At 37.7% G+C, this 25,358-nt stretch overlaps 1 protein-coding gene across 1 annotated transcript in view; it reads right to left on the reverse strand.

Moving 5' to 3' along the window:
* The window catches only part of spon1a (spondin 1a), a 100,791-nt gene that overhangs the window by 68,689 nt on the left and 6,744 nt on the right, over positions 1–25,358 (reverse strand). The window contains exon 2 of the mRNA XM_023395236.2: positions 854–964. The gene's annotated coding sequence lies outside the window, so the exon portion shown is untranslated. The remainder of the gene's footprint in view (positions 1–853; positions 965–25,358) is intronic.

A 25,358-nucleotide genomic window follows, 5' to 3' on the forward strand; every position in this document is an offset into this window, starting at 1 on the left:
CAAAATTTTTTTGTGAATTTATTTTATCTAAAACTCAAAAACAAATGTTTGCGACCGGGGGATTTCTGTTTTGAATTCCCAAACCAGTCAATAAAAAGTGGTGAAGTTGAATGACTTATGAGCCACCATTCCCTCACCAAATTATTCTTGAGCTGCCCTTGAGTGAGGCACTTAGCCACCAACAGCTCCAAGGGAGCAACTCAGAGGCAGCAGCAGGAGACTGTCAATGCACTGCGTCACTACCAGGTGTGTGTGCGTGCAACTAGGGATTGGAAGAATGCAATGCTGAAAACAGCGTTCACTTTTAGCTGACCTTTTCTGGACAAACAAAAGTTGCTCTATGTAAATGTTGTTACATTAAAACTTATTTCTATTTCATTGAATGACACAAAAGTAACTATGGTATGTAAAAAGTTTGGGGTTGGTTGACAGCTGGTTAAGAGATAAGTCTATTTGAGGGGGAAAAAAAATGTCATTAGCTTTGACCTCACTCACTAGATTTTCCACAGACCACATTTCATTTCCTCCCTCTATTTACACAAATAGTGACAGATAAACTTATAATAGCTTCAAACTATGATAGTTTGGCAATGAGTAAAATGGATGGAGAGTGACAGTTATTTATTAATAAAAGTATGTACAAAGCAAATAATAGAGTGTGGGCAGGAAAACAAAAAGTAGCTGTCTAAAGTTACTTATTCACATCTGGACGGCATGAAGTTTAAGGATTCATGTCTTGTGCTAAAAAACGGATGCCTTTAACTCTGTTGACATCAGTTGGACAGAACACATGTGGTCTGTGGATGTGGTGCCATCAGCACATGAGGTTGTTACTGTTAGTCTAGACACCCACTGTGTGCTTTCCTCTGTAGTGACGCCATGGTCTGCCGGTCTCTTCTGAAGTGGTCTCTTCCACTGCCACATCTAAGGGATCAAATCATAGCACGGGATTTCAACAGGAGCTCTGCAAAAAAAACAAAAAAAAAAAACACAGATTTTAATCTCTTCCCAACACCTCTGTAAAAACCTTGTACTTTTTTTCGGCTGTCATTTAAAACAAACGTTTTTGTTTGTCCGTTCTGATTTTTATGACAGAGCACAACACAAAACAAAAGAAAACACAAAGAGATTGATACTACTCTGTAAATGTAAGGTTACAGCCAGCAGGCTAGCTTAGTTTAGCACAAAGAATGGAAACAGGGGAAAGAGCTTATCTGGCTTATTTGTCCAAAGGTTGCAGAATCCGCGCATCATATCTCGTTTCTTTAATCCATAGAAAAACTTAAGTGAAAAGTTGACATTTTGCTGCTGTGTGCAGATTATGTGCCAGACCATTTCTTGGTTCTGAGAAACCCAGCCATACTCAAGAAGGTATTGCACTTTGCCAACAGATAGTACTACACAGAACCCCCTGTAAGGTAAACTGTCATTTCATTGTTCATTTTTTGTTCAAACCATGTTTCCATTCTTTGCTTATGGACAAATGTCAGGGTAGTATGAATCCTCCTGTTTAATTTGCCAACAAAGTAAATAAGTATATTTGCCAAAATGTAGAACTGTTACATTAAGCATTCTGTTTAATATGAATTTTGCACTTGAAACTTGCCTATGTATGCATGTGCAAGCAACACTTTGCTAACTGTGTATATAATGTACAGTGCAATTTATATCCTCATGAGGAAAATCTGATAATTATTCTCTCTTTTTCCACACACCTCTGCATTTCTCAACTCCTGCACAAGACTTTGAAAAAATTCCCTGTGCTTTGTTGTTTTCTGAGAGGAATAGAGGTCAAGCAGGAAAATCAAATTAGGCTCTCATTTGATCGTGGTGGAGCAGGAGAGCGTGCTCATTAAACAGTTGAGCCCCCCGCTGCCGAGTCATTAAGGCCATATTTACCATGCAATAGCACTATATACAGAGAACCTGAGAAGCTCTACTACACCAGTTCCACTTAATTTGAAGGAGAAAGAGAAGTAGTTGGAGGACACAGACAGAAGAGGAGGAAGAAAACATATTTGACTCCTGTCAGACTCTAGGCCTTGAGTATTAATCCCAATATGAGATCTATACATGATATGTTTTACATTCAGATATTTATTTCAGATCAGCGGACTGAAAACAAATAAGAAAGAATTACTGACATATCCTCAACTTTAGTGGTTAATGATCATTGATGTACATGTACGACAGGCTCTGATGTCACTCAGCACAGTTCAGCATCCTTGGTCTGCAGACAGAGTTAATGTCTTTATTTCCACCCTGGCTTCACACATCCAGGCCCCCATCTACTGCTTTGGAGGTAATGCATTTTGATGTCCGTCTAAAAGCCTGAGTGAAACATGTGCTGTTGGGAGGCCAGCGAGCGTACGGGGGCTATCACAAATGATTACAGTCAGCCAGAGGGTGACGGGGATCGCCAGGTGCTGGGGCCTGCTGAGGCATTACTTATTGAATCCTGTCTTTAGCTCTTAGGAGACCCGCGCCATATCTAAATGGCTTTGAGGAAATCACACATCCTGTCAGAAACTATTAAGTTTCTGTCTCAGAAACAGACTGCCTCAGCCAAAGATTGCCACTAGTCTTTGGGAGGCAAAATACAGCTTTTAGCTGCTGAAGTCTAGTTCAGTGAGGCCTTTGCGGAAATACATTTGGATGATACATACTGTACATACATAAAATCTGGACAATAGAACAGAAAATTCAACAGTCTATTATGAGTGTATTCCAATCCAACAGTTATGGCGCGTATCCATAAGCTTTAGTGAGTCCCCTTGTACTTCACTTCACAAGTTAAGCAAAGAAACAGTCTCAAAACAGCAGAAGCATGTTAGAGAAAGCAGACATGGCACTCAGGTGTTCTCAGACCAGATGTTAACCACTATCATAAGCCATCTCACTGAACTCCACCAGATAGAATACAACAACAACAATACACAGACTGAAACCCAAATTCAACAATGATAGTGTAACAACAACACTGGAGATAACAGAGATTGACACACAGAAAAATACTCAGGAGAAGTCGGTATACACAGGTGGTCAGTCCAGAACAGGTAAACAATTACAGACAGGGAGTGGGCAAAAAAACAAGACTAAGTAAAAGCTAGTATATGGCTGGACTGCTTATGGTCAATGTGTGAAATTGAGGTCGTTGTACTGTTGTAGAACTGCTGTAAACAGTATTTGCATTATGCCAAGTGTCAGCCAGTTCAGTCCTTTATCTGCTTTCGGCTCTCCCACATTCTGTGCTCATATATACAGTATTTTAATACAGCAAAATTTCCAATAAAGCTGTTCTCATTTATATGCCTTTCCGTTTCTGTTCTCAGACAACGGAAATAAGTTTGAAATAGTGACGAAGCGGGGCATCGCTTCCTCTGCAACAATGTAAGGACCATTGCCATTACAGATCGTTCCGGCCCACTTTAACCCCTGCTGGCGACTTTTCTATGGAAAGTAGCTACGGTTTGTCCAAAAAGTAGCTAGATTTGTCATAAGGTGCTTTTTAGAAGAAAAAAAAAATCCCTAGCCACAAATGCGTTGCGTTAGAAACACTGTAGGCTTTCAAATGCCCCCATTAATCGGACCCGTTTGTGCCAGTCCATTTTGAAACAGCAACGGCCAATAGGGAAACTACATCACTCAGGTGGCCGACCAATGGTGTTACTTCATGACTCACCTTTATCACTCAGGCTCTCTTTGGAACATCCACTCGCCCACTATATAGTCCACTACATGTTGAATCAGCCATTTGGTAGCACTGTTTGAATTTGGAGTGGCTTGCCTCCTCCTCTGCCTGAGCAGCGGGATTTTAAAAAGTCATTATTACAACATCTGTTGGGACCATATCTGAAAAAACACACATGACGAAAACTGAGTAAAAGTTGCTCTGTAGACACTAATTAAAACATATGTAATATGCAAAAAATGGTTAAAAATTTTTAATTTTTTAAAAATAATTTAATGTATTTTGCCTCACATGTGGGGCAGATGCTCTGGCGTTTGTTTATGTCTGATGCAAAATGTATCAACAGCTGTCTGCATGTAATGACTAGTGAGTCTCCTTTGTAACAAAAACTATATAGCAGGTGAGTGAGTGGCCAGATGGATGCAGCATCAGTTAAGTCAGTCATTCAGTCAGCCAAAAACAAGGTCATCAACCATGGAATAAAACACAGGGAGAATTCAGGAAAACAATGGACACCCAAGGTATAACAAAGACAGTCTGGCAGGGAACAGGGGAAGTAGGGGGAGAATAGAGTATATATGGGGTGGACAGATAGGAAACACCAGGGGCAGGTAAGTTGATTGGGAGCAGGTGTGGATGATCAAAATGCAGGAGACACACGGGGTAGGAACTGAAACGACAGGACAGGTGAGTAAATAAAATAAAACCAGAAGCAAGACATGTGAAACTTAATGGGATTTTACAGATGGACTGAAGTGCCAAGGTGGCTTTTGTATATATGATCAATGCATTCAAAATCTCTATCCTATTGTGCAATAGTGCTGCTAACAAAATAGTCAGTATCATAAACAATAGTCTGTCAGTGGATCACCTCAAATCAAAATATATAATGTTTTTTTCATAAAACTAATGGTACAATCATGAGTTCAGGGAGCTGATATATTCACCTTGTTTATGATACTGAATATTTTGTTACCAGCGTTTTCAAAGAGGCTTTGACCTTTTCTCAATCTCAGCCCTCCACTTGCGGCTGACCTTTAGCTAGTACACGGCACGTGTTAGCTGAAGATGCTCTTGTGTTCTCGCTTCTCGAATGTCATGCCCAGAAGCACAACAGGTCCTGTATCTCTCATCTAAACACATACCCCTCTATTACTTTTCAAAGTCATATCAGAACACCACCTAATTTAAAAAGCCCCACAAAAAGGCCTGGTAGAATGAGCTTATCGTACACAAAACGCATATCTCTTTGTAAGACATGCATACTGACTCGCCACGTTTCACCCCAAAACAGGTCATAACAATAAAATACACAAATATACACTACATATAGTACACATCAATGTGTATTATACTGTATGTAGTGCACATATTACACAATGGCAGAAAAACTTGTAAACATCAGTGTATACTGTATGTTCAGCAGGAGATAATTCTAGGGATTTTAAAAGGTCCATCTATGCATATGACATTGAAAATATAGAGTGATATTTACATTCCGTTGACCCCATGTAGTGTCTGTTGAGAAAGATCAAGATCTCAAAAACCAAATTAACTTTAAACAACTGTTTGTTTCTGTATTGTTTTGATTTGCAATATAATATCACTAATCGTATTGATCCATTGCTGAAAACAGAAAAAAAGTAAAACAGTTTGCTTATAAAAGTCGTTTTACCATTAGGCATAATTATACTGTATGTAGTTTAGTTACTTTCAGTTAGAGTAATGTTTAAAGTGATGCCAGCAAATGGTGAGGTTACACTACACATAACACACAAGAGAGGTAACACAAAAAATATACACACTTTTATATTATGCAATACAACACAAAACCCCTGCAAAAAAATTTCACATCTGTGAAGCTTATAATGAAAATGTGTCAAAGAAGTGATGATTCAACTTTTTGAGACCATATTTGTTGGTGTTGGCAGAGCAATTAAAATAACAGGAACATCTTACAATATAATGCAATCCAGCACAACAACACCACAGAACTGGAATCAAACATTACTTTAGAATTGAAGCTATAAAAGTAGCATTTATTGCAAGGCTATTGCACTTGATAACATTATATTGCGGAGGGATTCTTTATATCGCTTTGAAAGATACTGTTGAGAAAGTGATACATCTAGTGCAATATAAAGACTAACCATAAGAACATGGTGCTTCACCTGAGAATGAAATACTCCTTACAGATTTTTCAAAGCTCAAATTCAATAGCAGAAACCTCCACACCAAGAATATATGGACACCTGTACTGAAGGATGTTGGGAATGCAGACTTTTACAGCATCTATGTTCAGTCTCATCAAAATCTCATGAGTTTTGCTGGGACACTTGCAAGTCAAAATAAATGAATTTGAAGCAGCTCTTCTACAAAATATGATGCAATTTGTTAGCTTTCATGATGTAATAAACTGTAGCGATATTTGAATCTTGCAAGGCAGTGCAAAAAAATGCAATTGTTTAAAGAACCCACAAAATTATACAAAAAGCTTTAGTCAAGATAGTTTTATTTTTGGATGTAAAGTGTAGCGGGTGGGAACTTCTGCAGGAGTCTGTATATCACATACAGTCAATAGTCTGTGGAGATAGCTAACCAGGAAAGTGAATGTTCTTGAGTTTTAGCTGTGAAAAACAGTGAATGTAATGTAATGTTTTATGTATTAGGTAATTGACTCATAAATTTGAATTAAAGGTAGTGTCAGTCCTGCCTACGAATCCTACAGTACTTTAGAAAAAAAAGAAACATCTTAGGTCGTAAGAAGTAGAAGTTAATTCTCTAAAGAGTGGAGTCACTTCTTTAGCTTTAACACCTTTCATTATGATTTTCTCTCCACATCATTGGAAAAAAAAGTAATTTCCCAGTTGTCATTCATGTTCTAAATCAATGACAACAAGCTAAAATTTACCAAAGTCTTACACAAATCAAATAATACTTTAAATATGTTATAGATATTGTCACATACAGTATAGATACTAATTGCAATAGGTTTTTTCTATATAGTTTACCTCTAGCTACCTACATAATTCTCACAACCTGAATGGAACCCAAAATACAGCACTTTGAGCTCATCTGTTATGAATTACTGAGGACTGCATCTTTTTTTCCACAACTGCTTTATACCCGATATTAATACAGATAACCTCCTGTATGTGTAGCATGTTTGTGGCTAAGCAAGCAGGTTATACGCACCTTCTTTCATTACTCCAGAAGCATGAAGTGTTTTCTCATTCTTGAGTCAATACATTTTCTCAAATTGTGTTCATGAGAGAAAATGTTGCATTAATTTGCGCACCTGAGAAATGTGTTTACACTAGGAATTATAAATCCATTTATACACTATCATACCATACTACTGTGGATAATGCATAGGCCTACGTGTTGAGCATGTTATATATTAAGCATGTGTATCAGTAACATACAACTCATGCGGTGAGTAACAGCAGGTATGAATTTTCTATTAAAGTGAAAGTGTTTCATTTTTGAATAAATTTTAAACCCTTAAAGGATCTGAATCTTATATGATGTCCCTGACAGCACTCCAAAACCTCAAATGCATATATAGTATTTATGCCACAGACACATCCAGGTTTGGAATCTTCAATTTCATAGAAATATGGCATGCGGTATCTTCATTTTAAGAGATATTGAAGGAGTTGAGCGTTTTACAGAGGACAGGGAGCAAGAAACAGGGCTAAAAGCTAAATAATTGCACATATCTAAGTGAAGCGCCTTTGAAATAGACCAGCTTCTGACAAGACAGTTCCCTCTGGGGCTAGAGAATTTCCATTAATCACACATATAGCTTGCACATGCTCATACCACTATAGTCAGCACACAGTGTAGTTGAGAAAAAAGGTGTGAGAGGGAATGAGAAAGAGGAGGTTAAAAGAAATTATTCAAGTTTGAGAGGCTCAGGTGAATGACACCAAATAACTATCTTGAAATTAAAGATAAACTCCATCCAGATTGGGTAAAAGAGTTAGTAGCACTTTACAATAACACTACCCTTATAAAGGATTTATAAATTGTTTATAAGTAGGTTATTAACTGAGTTGTTAACGCTTTATACATCATAAATGAACAACTATATATATAGTTTTCATATATTGATGCAGGACCAGTATTTGTCAAGATCAAGTTAATGCTTACTACTCATTAATCTTACTACTGAGTTAGTACAATTTATAACTGGCAGTTATAAATGGCATTTATTGTAATTCATTAATAAATGTTGATGTGTTTTACACTTTACAAATGCAACAAATGATTGCAAAAATGAGATGCAAAGAAACATCAAGATGGATGGGGGAAGAATCAACTCAGTGAACTACAGGCCACGGATAACTGTAAAGTGGAACAAAGAATGGGTGAGCAGTACACCAAGAAAAGGAAGGTTATCAACTGTGTTATATTATTATGGAATGCTGTCCTAAAGAAGATACCAACCGGCAAAAATCATCTCCACTTTAATATCCACTGTACCTGTGACTATAATGAGGACGGTGTTGTGCACTGTATTATAAGTACAGCTTACAAATTATTTATAAAATGTTAACAAGCTAATTAATAAACACTTATTGTAAACTGGTACCCAGGAGTCAAACTCTGGTTGAGTTAAAGCACAGAGCACAGAGTTGAAGCACCAGCTTCATTGCTTTAGAAACTTGTGTTATGCCTCCATATGTTTTTATGGTTATACACTAGTGTTGGATATTTATGGTTTATTGGTTTATGGTTTTGTGGGCATTTGCAACTTATTCTAACTTAAAACTATGAAATAGTTCAGAAACATCAAACAACTTAAAATGATGAAAATGTCAACAGAAATGTGTTAAATTATGGCAGAGTATCTTCACTTTTGTGCTATTTAGTCAATCGTGTGATCTGGAGGTAAAAGGCAGACACCTTCCTCACACTCTGTTTTTCAGGTTGCGTTTGCCTCTTCCATTTTCTCTAACTGTCCATGTGGTTAGATCCATAACTCTGTGTTGATCCACTTTCTCTTTTGCCTCCCCTACTCCTTTTGTGAAGGCTGATCTCTGTTCACATTGCAACCTGATAATATAACAGACCAAAGAACACAAACTATTGGCAAGATGTGCTCCTTTCAGCCATTACTACAAGTTGACTATTCAATTATTCTACAGTGCATTTTTGTTTGTACAGTTTGTACAAGATGTACAGTGCCTGAGTCAATCTGCAATTACTGTGAGTGAGTGACCATAATGCCAAAGTCTCCTCGCTTCCTGTAGCATCAGAGTTCCAAGGGACATCAGTTTGCATATAAATAAATCAGAGGGCAATTCTTGTCTGGCCCAGTGTAAGCCAATATCTGTCTGATTTGTGACCCTCACAAGCCGACATCTTAATGGGATTTAATGGATCCTGAAGGTTTTGCTCACCTGACCAAGGTAAAGTGATGTACCAGCATTTCTTTAAAACAGTTACGCTCCCTTGTGAAGATAGAGACAGGGTTGATCCCCTTTGTCTACTTAGTCTTAGCGTGGATAAGAGTGGGATTGTGGGATTGGCAGTCAAGTAGAACATCTGCATTCATGTCTTCATTTATGAGTGCCAGATATAATATATTGCTTGGCATAACAAAACATTTATCTAAACTAGAATTGAACCAATCAACCGTATTTTGATAATATACAGTAGAAAACATTTAATGATTTAAATATTTACTATTTTATGTACTATACAAAAAATTCTGGGTAAATAAGCTTTACTGAATTTTCTTGGTTTTGAGGATACTTTAAATATTCAAGCATTAACACTGCTGTATAACATTTTGTAAGTGCCATGGAGGAGAGTGAAAATGACAACATACAGTAATTGTCATTGATAAGTTTTTCAATCATCACAGTGAATTGTAGAAGAAATCATATCTATGAGGTCACAGCACAGATCGGGTAATTGGGTACCCAATAGGAAATATTTTGAATGTTCCTACCATATGCAATAAGGTGGCACTCTGTAAATTGTACCAATCAGGCAAGTTTTATTTGCCTCCAGATACAACAGCGAGGAACTGTATGAGTCATACTACAGTATATATATGATTATTGTATGACAGCAGAGATAATAATTGGGCTGCATATAAATCAGTATGAATATGTTCATTCTCAAATGTGCACAGAATATTAATCTTCCCACCTTCCTTTATCAACAGATTATTTAAGAATTTGAAACACAGCAATCCAGCTATGGCAAACAGATGAAGTACAGGATATGCTAGACTCATGTATAGGATTTACACATATATATATATCATATACTGTAATTATCAGGCCATTTCTTCAAGCACAGTCTGCATAACACTTGATTACCAAGCACAGGAGACACACTGTATTTCTGTTTCAGGTCTGTATCAGATTGTGGGTAAATCTAAAGAGATGGATTTATACTTGCAGGAAAATTTGGATGATTTAGAAATATGACAAGGAGGATTTACTCCTTAATGTTTCCAGTTGGCAGTGGTGAGTTCACAAACACTTTCCTAAAAGACAGCTTTGAAATACAATTTCTGCGCTTTTACAAAGACTATTATGTGTGTTATGTTAAGGAGGAATTGGCAGACACAATGTGTCACCATCAAATATTTAAATGCATAGCCTATAACAAATTTAGAAAGAAAGAAAGAAATTCATGGATACAGATTGTTCCCGTCATCTTTAACTTTACAAATGTCACCAGATCTGTGAAGTGGGAATGAAATAATATCCTATGCAGGGTGAGGAGTGGCTGAATTTAGCCAGAGAGCATGTTAAACAGTCAGCATTTTAAGGAAAACCCCATGAGCATTGTGCTCAAAGACTCTTCCTTTAGCAAACAAAAGGATTTGTGTGTTCATGTGGCCAGATACAAAATAAGACATTACCTGACAGTTAATTGTGACCTAATACCTTCCCATGTCACCCATATGATCAGTACCACTCAGGAGGCCTACCACTATTCCTAGTGGTTTTGTGAGTGTGTACTTATGCAGAGCTTTGTTTTGAGCTACTACATCTTATTTTACTGTATCAGCATACTAACATTTGCTAATTGGAACTAACTACAAACTACAGCTGAGGATGATGGGGGTGTTATTAGTAGTTGGCCATATACCAAACTATTGGACAGTTTTAAATTGACCAGTTGTTGGTGCTAAATTAAAGGTCAGGGGATCACCAAAGTTATTTCAAATACAAGATATGAATGTCTAAATTTCATTGTAATCCATCTAATAGTTGTCAAAACATTTCACTCAAAACCATGAGAAGCAACCTGCTGGTGGCGCAAGGAGGAAAAAAGTCAGGGATCACCAAAGTCACAAGGATATATCATCTGTACACCATGGATATCTGTAGGAAATTTCATGGTAATCCATCTTACAGTTATGATACTTCAGTAAAAGTCAAAAGTGGCAACACTTTTGGTGGTGCTAGAGGAAAAGTCACCTTTATCTGTCCAATAGTTGTGGAGCAAAGTCAAAGACTGACAGAGCGACATTGCTGTCGCTATGGCCATGCCAGTAGCATGGCTAAAAATAAGCAGCCAGGTTCAGGTATGACTTAAAATACTGCTTTCACTTTATGGCAATGCATTCACCAGAAGTTCATCTTGGACAGATGTTGAGAAATTGCATTCTTTTTTCAGTCTTACCACCAAGTCCATATTGATTAGGCAACTACAACTATTAGCTATATGGCACAGGTTTTGTTTTTGTCTTGTTTTTTGTATTAAAACTCTTAAAAGGGATGTGGCATGGTAACTTGTCAGCCAGAGTGTTTTTTCTGAACACTATGAACGGCCATCGCCAGCAAACCCCTCCTTCCTCCAAACGCAGTCCTCTCACAGATCAACTCTAGGCAAAAGAAAGAGACCTGGTGACCTTAACAGCTTTGCAGCTTGTATCTTTGACTGAGTTCATGGCCTCCACATTCAGATGCCTCAACAATGGCAGAAAGTCACAGGCCAAGATGGGGATTATGAAAGTGCCTTCCAGCTTTGAATATGAATTTGATTTCAGAGTACCTGAGTTAAGTGTAGAAAAAATTTTAGTTTGAAATTTTACAATTTTACAAACACGTGCAGTATTTAGAAAAAAATGCTGCCAAGTACAGAAGCAAGCTACAAATAAAGAACAGAATAGAACAAAATAGGCTTCGGAGATGCTGCAAAGTTTACAACAGACAACTAGAATAATATCTGGAACATCCTCAGTATGTTTTGAAAACCTTGCCTGTTAGCTCATTTTCCACAGATAGTCTAAATTCAGAAACTTCAATGAGTCATCATGCCAAAACATGTGTCCCAGGCCGTGTCCCAGCTGTGATTATCACTTTGTCCCCTGGAAACATTTCCGTTGTTGTCTATGCTATTTGCAGCATTCCTATATTTAGTTGTGTTTCCTTGTTAACTTATGTTACGTTGCGGAGTTTAGCTCCATTTTTGGGCATTAACTCTGAAGAGGGCTAATCTACAGCTTTATCCACAGTGCTGACTCTGCTAATGAAAATGACCTTCAATAAAACTTCCATCAAAAGATTAGTTCACTTTCTGTCCTCTCCCCTAGTCACTTAAACACCCCTTGGCTCCTATCCCTTCATATATCTTCCTGTATCTTTGTATTTAAAATTTAAAAGGCAATCTCCTGGCCCACTCTGTTTAATCTTTCAAACCTAAAACTAACCTTCAAACCTCTTACAGACAATAAAGTCAATCACAAATCAGCAATAACCTAACCTAACCTAATGTGCTGTTGCCTGCTGCTTCTATAGCGGATGTCAGCATCTGACCACCACCTTCCCCACACCACCATCTTGACTTCAACCAGATTAATAGTTCAGATAAATAAGCTGGAGGTATTTGTTGCTGACATTAACCACTGAACGAGTCTGTTTTACGCCTAATTACGTTTTTACTGCTTCGATTTGTAAACTAGTCTGTCCTGAAATTAGTCAGCCTCTGAAACCAAATGTCTTAAAGGTCAACCTAAAAACTGATGGTATGCTTTCAAAAACAATACTTACTAGCAATAAACATTGCACATAATGGACTGAAAAATACCAGTGTAGCCTTAAAGTCGAGGAGGTATTTTCACCTCTTTTCTTGCTGCCTACACTATGGATGAAAATGTAATCCTTGTGCAAATCAGCACTAGTCATATTCCAATACAGTATACACTACATTGTTATAGACATGAAAGCTATTGGGCTGTGAATGCTTTGTGCTCTGAGATGACCACACACCCATTCATCCACCGCATCTTCCCACACGCAGACACAGGCTTTCACACCAACCTCCAGGCAATAAACTCATGTATTTCTCTCTAACATGTAAGTTCTATCATCCGTGGGGATAGCTCTAAGTCTCCGAGATCATCACAACAGCGGGGTATTATCTCCCTCCGTCTCTGCATCACACCATCCACACCTCCAAATGCCAACACCTGCACATGAAAGTATTCTTCCCGTCCCCTCTTTCCCGATATAATCTCTGCTTGGGGCATTACTCATCTCTGCCTGGCACGTTGGGAGGTGTGTTTCAATAAACTATGGACAAACAAAGCACATGGCGTGTGTATGTGTGTGTGTGTGTCTCTGATACTGAACTGCAGCAGGACTGTGAGGCCCAGAGTAATGTAGCAGCACGTTGTTGACAGCCCTGTAGCCTTTCTTTTTACCTTTACTTCAAAAACAGATTCTAAAAGACGATAATCCAGACAGTTTGGTGAATCGAATTAGGGAGTGTGATAAAACGCAGCAGGGCATAAATAGTTTAAACTACTATGAACTGAGATATTCTGCTTCCATCAATTAGCAAAAGCCCTAAATTTGCATAACAAGTTCCCCTGAGACTTGAGAAATAAGCATTTTTAGAGGGCGAGGGTAACAGCTAAACCTGGGCTAAGCTTATCATCACCATTAGAATGATGGTACAGGCTATTTTATCTATCCCAATATGAGACATTAAAAGGCAGACTCTTTTAAGTCACATCACATTAACAGCCTTCAGTGCCTGCAATTTGTCAGAGCAAAAATATGCAGTTTGTCACTCATAAGGATACGTCTGGAAGCAAGAAAACAAAGTCCAAATCTTTATTTACTTTTCAACTCTTCCCACACCCGGAGGCTGGTTTGACTCAGAGAGCCAGAAAGACATTTAAGGTCACATCTTCCATGTTTTTTTATGAAATTATGAGGACGTAAGAGAGACAGAGATAAGAAAGAAAGTAAGAAAGACAGAAATAAAAAAAAAAAAATATAGACTTAGGACTAAATTTCTATTCCAGGCATCATTAGTTTGAAATGACTATCCTGGGTACAGAGCGACTATAGAGAGAATCAGAGTGTGTGGGACGTGGGGAATAAATGGAAAGTAGTGACGAAAAACCTCTGAGATGGCAGCAGATGTTAGAGTCGCTTCACAAAAGATTTATGTGTTAATACAGTGCGGGTCTACTGGCTTTTTCAGCTCTTGACTGCTACACCAAATAGGGACAGCGGGACAAGGGAGGGGGAAGAGAAATTACATACAATAAGGCAGAGAATGAAAACCTAATATGTGGTCTAGAGCAGGATGAAGTGAAGGCACTGAAACAAAGAGAGTCAGTTTATCTCTCAGGAGAGAGATAAACTGGTCCTGATCTCAGTGTTTCCTTTGCACAGCTACTATCCTGAGCCCATTTTGCTTTTGGTCTGGCCTGGTCTTTTATTTCTTTTTGAACTTTGAAAAAGGTGTTTTGTGACTACTATCAGAAGCAAATCTTCTCTACTTGCAGCCTCTTGGTTTGTCAACCAATTCATCAGTGGAAACGACCCATATTCAGCTTCTCTATTCTTTTTCACACTCACAGTCATGACATGTCATTGTTACTATTTCAACAGCAAGACAAGTGGATGGAGGAGGATGCTAGAAAGTCACACATGCTGAACTTTTTCACAATATACTTGCAAAGCCTGTAAATAAATGTACATGTGCAGACAAAAAAGTTACACTGAAGTAGAATGAGTCTACAGAGTGTGTGGCATATATGTTGGGTAGTTTGTTGGATATAACCCTTGGCTATTAGAGCAAAATGAAATGCATTCTGTGTACACAGTGTGGTGGTTCTCAAGCATACTGTAGGATTAACAAGGTTTTAAACAAGAACTGAAAACTATTACAGACTGGCACTGATGTGAATGATGAATTGGGATGCTTGCTGCTTCCCAGTTTTCAATAGCTCTTTGTCTGAGCCAAAAGTTGAGACCCACTCAGCTCAGCAAAGAGCTCTCCTACACCTGAATACTAATGAAGAGCTTGTGATCTTAACCTGACTTTGGCTTCAGCATGGAGGAGACAATGTCAAGCACTCTGCTGGTCCGAGACAGAGACGTGCAGGGGGCTGTCTGACACTGGGCTGTGGAGGATCAACAGGAGAGATAGTGGACGGTAGAGTGAGGTGATGTGAGCAAGTGGAGAAAGTCAGCGTGTGATGTTACCTTGTGCATTACATCTCTTCAAGCTTACTGATCACGCCATCATTTTGAATCTTTTGGGGTTTTTTCTACTGTTCAGTTTCATTTTCTTTATCTCAATGTTCAATCTGGTGAACAAGCACTTGATCCTCTGTATATTCTGACAGCAATTAAACTTCATGTTTTTCTATTTCAATTGCAATAAAAGTAAGTGGGAGAGAGGGGAGTTTGGAAAGTGCTAGATGCTGAACTGAGTGTGTAGGGTTGACTGATCCCTAGAGACTGGAGGCGTAGGGCTCTGTGGGGAGCATTAGAGATGTTTTGTAGCTGGAAACAGAAAAATGGAGGACGACCAGGGATCAGAGGATGCTGAAGTACACTATGAGAAAAAAACATCTCCCACTCCTGGTTGAATCTGTGCGTGTATTTGTGTGTTGCTTAGAAACATGCCAGCATCTCTTTTAGCACGGTCTTTTGACGTGGATGTCGATTTTTGGCCACACTGACTCCCACTCACTCTCACTGCACTCTAGAGTATGCTTTATACTCAGCATTTGATTAAGCAGATTAAATCTCTATGAAAGATTAGTCCTGGTACTTTCCAACTTGAAAAAAAAGGCTATAAGAATATAGGATTTTATGACTAAGGCAAGGATCTGCCTTTGTGTTTATAATGTCACCGCTTTACAACTAATACTTTTTATTTTAGTAGCCTATCTAAAATAAAATCAAATGGAAAAAAAGACTAGTGAAATTGAAATTCAGTAAAATAATTGTTATGTGTCCAGTAACTACAAAATTAAGAAAAAAGCCTTCACTTTTGATCACTGATTTTCTGAGGACAGGTTTTACTGCATATTACACAGGAAATGTCTGTTTCGTTCTGGCTTTGCTCTTACCATCAAATCAGAGTTGTATACACACTGTTTCTAATTTTGAATTACAATTTCAAATGACTTGTCAAATTTATATTTGAATGGATTAAAGTATCAACCAAACAACCTTTGTCAAACCCCTTTTCTTCAGGGGTAGTAGCAGGGAAACACATATGCTACACAGGGGTGCATGTTGAGAGGGCAATGTTTTCGAGCTAAAACAACACAGTTTTTGAGTATTTTAAATACTGACTGACCAGTGATGGAGCTTGTGAGAAAACTGTAGGTTCCTTACTTGGTTTTCTTAAAAGGTGCAACACCAGATAATCTAACTTGACTTCTTTGAATAGCTACAAGCCACTGTTTGTTGTGATTGGAATGCTCTGCTGTTGATTTTGGTCCCTTTGACCACTGTGTTCATAAAGCACAAGACGTTAACCATTATGGCATGATCTCAGTTGGAGAAAATGTGATGATTTTTCAAAGTTTTGTTGGGGTTCTGTGAAGCACAACAGATGCTCTTCAACAGATGTCAAACAGCTGCATTGTCACTTCAGTGTTAATTAGTTATGTTTGTCCTTCAAGTCATTTGTCCTGCAAAGTCTCAGCAATATGGTTTTAAATGTTTTTTCAAGCAACAGCAAATCAACTAGGCTTCAATGTGTCTGCTTAAAATCAGGGAGCACAAACACAGGCAACTTGCCTGTGAAAACCTATCTTAATTGCTGTGTGGCATAGTGTGGTTGTTTTAGCTGAAGTGACAGTGTGATGTGATGTGAATATATTACAATAAAACTGTTCTGGATATGATGCTATGATATGATACTTTTGCGATTTCTACTCTCTAACTATGTTGTTCATGAACTAATGATATACTACCAATTAAGATTCATTAGTTAGTTGTCATTTTGGGTTGAACGGTGGTTTCATTTACTTGAGTCGATACTAAAATGGTAACTAACGGTAAGGTAGTCATGAAGAAATAATGCATCCTTAGTAACAACTCAGTGTGAGTGCTGCTCCCAGGAAACAGGAAGATTAATTTCTTCTTGCAATTAGACATTTTCCCAGAAGCTTTTGACACTGCTATGGTAAAAACTTTTTCAAATCCTGGACATTGTTTACCTTGGTAATTACAGGTTCAGGGTTCTAATCTTTCTTTTCTTGGTGAACTCCCAGAGACAATTGTTTTTAACTATCTATACGATCATATGAATAACAATAACATATTAATATACAGTATATTAAATATATAAATGTTCAACTCTGGCCACTTGTAGCACTAAAAAAGTGATACTGAGGAACTGACTGAGAATTATTGTTGATGACAATAAAAACACTATCATCATTCCTTAAGATCAAAGTCCTGCATTGGACACAGTTATTCATGGCCTTGTAAATTGCAGAATTAATAAATAGGTGGGTCTCTCTGGTGTAGTGCCAAAGACAGTTCATATTGACTATGGTAATCTTTAAGGGAGCTTTTTGGGCCTTACTCTGTTTTCTCTACACGTTTCCTCTGGGCAACATGATTAGTAATCAAATAACAATTATCACTGTTATGTAGATGACATACCATTGTATATCTCTGGTCTGTCAGACATTAAAAGGTGCCCTGTGGAGTATTTATTTGTACACTGAGTGTTTCTTACCAAAACTCATTGTGTGTATCCTAGAGGTCTAACAACCATGTTGAATGCATTTCCTTCCCCTAAAAACACACAAAGATAGTTTAATATCTTACATCATGCATTGCTTACATACACGTTTGCTTGTCAGCAGTCGTCTACTTCCCTGCCTCTGGTGGCACATTGCTATCTTTGTTGGTGTATTACAACGCAGTCTCACGTCAGTTCATGTCCAAGAACACGAAATTTGATCTATTGATTTCGTGTCAGCAAATATGTTTTGTTGAACATAATGCCAACCACGACATTTTCTAGAACCATCATGAGGAAACATTGTTCTCTAATGTGTCTAAGCAACATTTCAATGAAATGTTATTCTTTTGTTTTCAGCAAAAATGTCTGATCTTGGAATACAAAGAAATATCCACATGCAGTGATTACCACATTATTAAACTTGCTCAGCTTCCTCAAAGAACCCCTACTGAGTGCATAAAGTTCGCCACACATAACTGCAAGCTTCATATGAATCTAACTGGGACCACACAAAATAGCTCTAGGAGCTAGGAGAAGTGAAAACCAGTCAGAGAGACTTCACTTTGAGTGTCTAAAACTTACACAAAGACAGTTACACACAAACACTAGCCACTCTACAAGATTATAAATTATGCATACACCACAACAGTTTTCATCACAGTCTACCCGTGATATTAGAGTGTGACTGATAAACCATCCTCAAAGAAGCAGGATGAAAAGGTGATTTTAATTACACCAATCTGCTGCATCACCCTCTCTCACTCACTCATTGTCTTTTAAATAATGTAGCTCATCTGCACTGACAAAACCACTCCCCATCAAACACAGATAGAACAGCATGTCCTTTGTTGAAAGTGATGTAATTTTCTGCCCCGCTGAAGAGTAGTTATCCTCTTCAATCTTACGGGAGCCGAACTGTGTAATACAACATATCAGGGTGCCACACAAAGTTACACTAACTAGTACGTTTACCATGGAGGTAATAACTACAATCAGCCAGCTTTAACTTTTGTAACTCTAGTAGACAAAGTGGGATGGAAATGTAAGGTCATAGCTGTAAGATTCTGTTGATATTCTGGGGAAGCAATGTATGTAGAAATAATGGCTTCTGTCCTCAAATTAAGCGTAAATCAATCAATTTATTCCATTACTGCATATTTCATACCATTAATGATGCATTATTTGCATCTTCTATTTTCCACTAGAGAGGGAAAAAAATGCATATTTGAACATGTGGGATTAAAATCTCATTTACATTTCTGTTGCTGGCTACATGTTAAAAATAGCACAAGCACAGTCATTCGACACCAACACCTTGCCAAATGCACAGAATATAATAGGCATGCATAGCCAAGATAAGCAGACCTACAAGCAGCTAGTAAGGATGTGGGCAAATAATCTGGCTGGCACTTTGACAAATTAGTGCATTGTGAGGGCTACAGAACAGCCTGAGGGTTTAACGTAGGGCAGCTTTAGTAACCTATGAATGACCCTGTAGCTAAACGTACTTAAACACAAGGACAGTCAAAGTAAATCACAATCATTAGGAAACCTACAGCATTTAAAGTTCATGCAAGAAATCTCACCCCTTAAGACAAACGAATAAGCTCCTAAAAAAATAAACTGAAAGCTGTTTATGTGATACTTACTACAGGAACATTTATATTAAAATGGGCACAAAGTCAAGAAAGTTTCACACTTGAGGATTTTCATCAAGTCATGAAAATGCATTACATCTCATTAGAAAAAACTGGTAACACTGTCCAAAATATTTAAAATGACCTGCAAGTAACACTATTTTATAGGTACAGAAAAGCTGTAAAGGTCATGCAGAGGTTTGATGAAGCACAGCATGCTCCCAGTGTTCAGGTCAGGTCATGCCTTTACAGACAGTCATTTATTCTTTATATTAGCATAAAATTTTATAATCAGTAATTAACAAAGCCAATATGCAGCCAATCAATTAACTGGCCCCCAGACGGAGCATTTGACCTCTTGATCTACCACAAAGTGTTCTATAAAACAACACCTGCTGGTCTGACTCTCAGCCACTCAATTGACTAGAATTATCTGAATACCAATTTCAACCAGTTCAGACATTGAAAGCCTCATGCTGTAGTATTGCTATCCCTAATTTGTATGCGGCTCGAGTCGTCGAACATAGAAAAAGAAATAAGAGGCTGTCATGCCAGAGGTCTCTGAACTCGTCCAGAACCTGGCTCCATTTATTAACTCTTAGCCTAGTCACTTTATGAGTGCATAAAGACAAGAAGCTAGTCATATCAGACTCAGACATGTATGAGACATTTAAACTTTGAGTATAGGAGACCCTAAGTGTACTGCCTTTTAGGTAGTACAATATGAAAAAAAAATTAATCTTGAGTTATTCACAGAATAGTTGTAAATAGATAATGACCCTTTATTAAACAACAAGGCTACGGAATTCATTGATGGCTTCTGTAACTTCTGTTTATACTTCTCTTCAGGCTACCATAGATAATTCCTTTACCATAAATAATTCCTTTACATCCAAACATATTTTTTATTTTTACAACCTTTGTCTCTTTATCATAGTTGTGGTCATCACCGTTCACTCATTGCCAATTTTTGTATAGTGCCAAGCACTCAGTATCACACAGTATCTGTGTGTGGGACATTAAGTGATAGGCCTTCTTGTAATCAATCCAGGCAGTACTCAGGTTGGTCTGCCAAGTCTTAGAGTCTTGAGGGATTGCTCTATGGACCAGTAGCTGGTGCTTTGACCCTTTGGTTTTGTTTCCAATACCATTCTTTGCTCATGTGTTTGCTCATGTTAACACTTAGATATTATGATGCCTGGGATGCCTGAGGCAGGTTATCAGCTGGTAGTTTGAAGGCATTGTACTGTTGTCAGGACCCTTCATGATCAGGATTGTCCTGCCCTGTGTTAGCCAGTCTAGGTGGGTGCCTGTTGTTAGCAACTGGATGGTGTAGTTGTAGTGTTGTTGCCATTCAAACAGCAGCTGGGGAGTTCAAATTCCAGTCAGGGCAAGCCTGCAACTCATTTAAGAGGACTAATGAGTTTCAAAGCATGACTTACAAAGACGTTCATCAGACTAAGAAACCTAGTTTGACATCAGTACTTTCCTTTAGCCACCAGACAGCATTGAGTTAAATACATTTTCAACCTTTGATTTTATTTAAAACATAGCCAATAATTGTGATGAACTGATTAGAATTTAACTCTTGCGTGAAGTTGAAATATTTCAGACGGTGATTGTGGAATGAATTTTTGCCTTTTGGCAGCTGAGCCCTTTTCTGAAAAATATGACTTTATAAATTTTCTCTGGTTGTGAAATGATAATTTCCCTTTTACCTTCAAGGAATTTGTACTATGTTCCATCCATCAATAACCTTTTATGCTTTCCTCTCATTTAAAAAACACTGAAATACACATTCATTATTGCCAGCATATTCTATTTTCCATAAATAAGGCTGATGGCTGAAGGGCAAAATATTAACAAAACAGAGCAGCACTCATGGAAGGACTTGCAAGAAGTCAAAGAAGTGGTCATTGTGATCCTGATGACTACCAACACTGTTTGGAACGGTTTGGAAAGGAAGAAGATTATGCATCTTGTCACAGATGACATGGTGCTATTACAAGATTTTCCTTTAAAAACATACGAGCATAAAAACATATTTTCAATACTTTCACATAAAATAACCAGAATCAAGCCCCTATGATAAGATCTTTGAAGCCAAATCATAGTCAGGTTTTACCTTAAAACAGCAAAAATGGATGAAAATGTACATGGTGTTTGGATACTATTATGCATCCCATCATATCATTAATGCTTTATGGAGTAGCAATCCAGACCCAAAAGATGCTCCTACTTCTCATTAGTATCTTGCTCATTATCCATGAAAGCAGGAGGAGAAAAAAAAAAAAAAGAGGGTACTCCAGTATGTCAAAATTTTTTCTTTTCCCTGGAGGAAGTCCTTCCAATCACCTTTGTTAGTTAATTTGAAAGCTTTTTTCTTTAAAGGTGTTTGCCTTACACTTGAGATGGTTGGTAATGAGCGAAATTACAGGGCTTAAATAAAGGTACTTTTTCCCTACATAATCTAGTATGTGGAAGCAACTGTTTCGCTTTTAGAGAATCGATAACCTCTCTGTTGAGTTGAGTCCAATAATGAGAAGCAAGAGAACATATTCAGAGGAAGAAACGCTTGTACTCATATTTAGATATTTTTTAATCAATCTATAAAGGTTATTAGATTTTTTTTTGCTGGTAAGCTGTCAGACAATGTTGACGGTATACTGCACGTTTGTGCTGTGTACTTGTATGTCTACTTTATACTTGATGTATAAGTGCTTGGTATATCTTTAAATAAATATTGAGAAAAGCATGAAATAGAAGCATGGATCTGACAGCTAAATGAAAACTATAAACTATACTAAATCCTGGTCAAAATACATATTTTTCCAATACCCACCTTGTGTTATGGGTACAAAGCTGTGGGGATGATTCACGTAAGTAGTTAAAAGTCTGCTCTTTCTTAAAAATACCAAGGATTTTAGACACTGTCCTCCCACTGTAAGCATTCCCTCTGTCCTTCCTGGGTAGACTTCTTTTCGTTATCATACTCTACACCATGCCAGCTCCCCTTATCTGCATTCATGTGGAATGATTCCTCCAAGTAATGATGGCTGATAAATTATTAATAGATTTTAGTTTATCATGACCTGCGACAGCACATTATTCAACTTAGCTCTCAGTGCTGCTTAGTAATCATGGATCTATTCATTTACGATGAGAATACTCTATTTAGTGTTAACACTGCAGTCAAACATTTCTTGTGCATTTTTGCTCAGAATCTATCAGAGCTGAGTGTCAAACGTCCTCTAACCACAGCCACAGGTTCTAAGACACCATGCTGCATGAATATGAACAAGCACAAACATATCTGATCTGCACCTGCTGTTCTCCCATGAATATATTTCATGATAACTGTATGACAGGTAACCCTTCACGATAATTAAGTCTGTAGCTCCTAGAAAAAACACAATTTCACATTGTTTTATAATTCAGTCCCTCTGTGTTTAGCTGGTAGATGTGACTCTTAAGTATAGTAATGAACATCATCAAAACACCAGTCATTAAAAATGATAAACAGAACAGGACATCCATTAATTAATTTCACTTATTTGGAAGGTTTCTATTAAATAATTAGCAGATATATTTGGTGCCTGCTGTAGCACTAGCAGTCACTTGTAGGGTTTCTTTGGAGTACTGGTCATTACAAAGTTTTATTTTGATTCAAGGCTTGGTGTTCCTGCTGCGTTTGTAGTTGGCAAACCTCAGTCAAACATAAGGAGGGATGCAGTTGGAGGGAGTGAAATGTAAAACTTTACATAAAACTTAACTAGTATCATATACTATTAGGGTACATTGACAACAAAAGTTGGTGTTGTTTGCCTTTGTATCTTTAAATGGTTACCTCCACAGTCTAAGGCAACATCTAAAACATACAGTCACTTCAGCTCTGTGCTCCAGTAAACTCATATATATATACTCATATACATATTGTGATTATTCATTTACTATGTCTGTATCTGTGATTGTTTAAAAGATTTCAGAAAGACATCATGTTTCATCTATTACCACAAACATATATTATATGGAATATAAACTATTCCAACATTTCAACCCTATATAATAGAAATATTAATTCTGCCTGGCAGACATAAAGCTGTAGTTTTTTCAAGCAGGGCCATAGGCCCAAACATTTGGGCGGGCCAGCCTCTACACAGTGAATGTGGTATATATCCAGTCAAGAGAAATATTTTCAGTAACCAGCTGAAAGTCGGAGCCCAAAAGTCACAATAGACATAAAATTAATCATTTTGGTTGCTGTTGCAACAATTATTGCTTTTAATCTATTATATGTTAGAAAGAACCTTATTTACATATTCAGTATTTCATATGCAAAGTAATGTCTACTGACCAGTCATCAAATTAAATGAGAAGGCGATGACAATAAACATTTGGACAGATATCCCTAAAATGCATCAAATTTATGTCATATCTGGTTTCAAATATTAATGTACTAGATAGAAATCATGTGCTGCAGAAGTGTGCAGTATCAACAGATTTTCCTTAGGACACTCAGTTGGTATTCAGTACCAAAAAGAATTTGGTGGAGTATCCCATAAATGAATTTAATCTGTTATTTGCTCCTGTTTATAACTAGCGCTGGTAATTGCACATGTTTATAGAGTATTGTACTGAAATCTAGTTTCCAATAATCTCTGTCATTCACAACATGACACAGGGCCATGGAGGCCCATTATTTTCTGTCAACACACAGAGCTGGGCTGTCACTGTTGTCAACAAAGCAGTGATGGATAGGTATGGAAGGAGAAAAAGAAAGTTGGCATTCAATTTAACTACCGTGGTGGTGCAATATTCATTGGGCCTTATTAACAGGAGAAAGAGAGTGTGTGTAAGTAAGTGTAGAGCCAGCATTGTGTTGGACCATCAAACCAAAACTATCAGCCACACTCTGGGTTGTTGATGGCTGACAGGATTGCCAGCATAGCGACCATGTCACATTACAGCAACATAACCAATGTTTTTGTGTTGCTGTTTATTGTTTGTTTCGTTTGATTGAGAATGGTTGGTAACCAGTACAAATTTTAGACTTCAACAGAGGTATTACACTACACCTCTTTGTATTTAAAAGCTCATAAAAAGCATACTCACCTCAAAAGCCTATAACTGTGAACTGCCATCTACAACCTCCTCCTTCCTTCTCACCTCTGAGATACTAAATTAGATTCATGAGAAAATGAGCGCAGAGGACAAAGCAATCAAAGACTCCAGCTGTTCCATACTAACCAGAGGATCTATGTAATGTATGTCTCAGGTAAATTTGTGGATCACAGCACTGGCATGATGAAAGAACATGATGGGTATGCCAGTCATGCAATGACCTTGATTAAAGTCAAGAGTGCATTTTAATTTCAAAAGTTTTCTCTGTGGTGCAAAGCCAATTATTCAATCCTGTGGCATTTCAGGGCAATTAAACACAGCATTTTAGTAATAATGCCATGCCCACTGATTTTTTATGTTATTTTTCATTTTGGTTTAACAGAGACAGGACAGATGGGGAAGAAATAGGGCGCTGCCCTGTATGGTTTGTGTCTTATCCAGCTGTGTAGCGTTTCTTGATTAGTTACTAGTGTTACCGGCCACTTGAATGATGTCTCAGTTGGCAGGAAGCATGACCACTGACTATTCAACTGGCAAGATTCAGAGCAAAATCTGCAAGTACAATATACATCTACACTCACTAAGCAGTTTATTAGGAAAACCTGTACAGCTGCTTATTCATGCCATTATGCAATCAGCCAATCATGTGGCAGCAGTGCAGTGCATAAACTCATGTAGATACAGGTGAAAAGCTTCAGTTAATGTTCACATCAAGCAACACGATGGGGGAAAATGTCATCTCAGTGACTTTGACTGTGGCAGGATTGTTGGTGCCAGACAGGCTGGTTTAAGTACTTCTGAAATTGCTCATCTCCTGGGATTTTCACACAACAGTCTCTAGAGTTTTTACTCAAAATGGTGCGAAAAACAAAAAAGGAGAATAGGAGCATCTCAGCAACACGTCCAACCTTGAGGAG

Source organism: Seriola lalandi, unplaced genomic scaffold (assembly GCF_002814215.2).
Source record: "Seriola lalandi dorsalis isolate HSWRI2012SDOR001 ecotype SW California unplaced genomic scaffold, Sedor1 jcf7180002054959, whole genome shotgun sequence".
Taxonomy (NCBI): domain Eukaryota; kingdom Metazoa; phylum Chordata; class Actinopteri; order Carangiformes; family Carangidae; genus Seriola; species Seriola lalandi.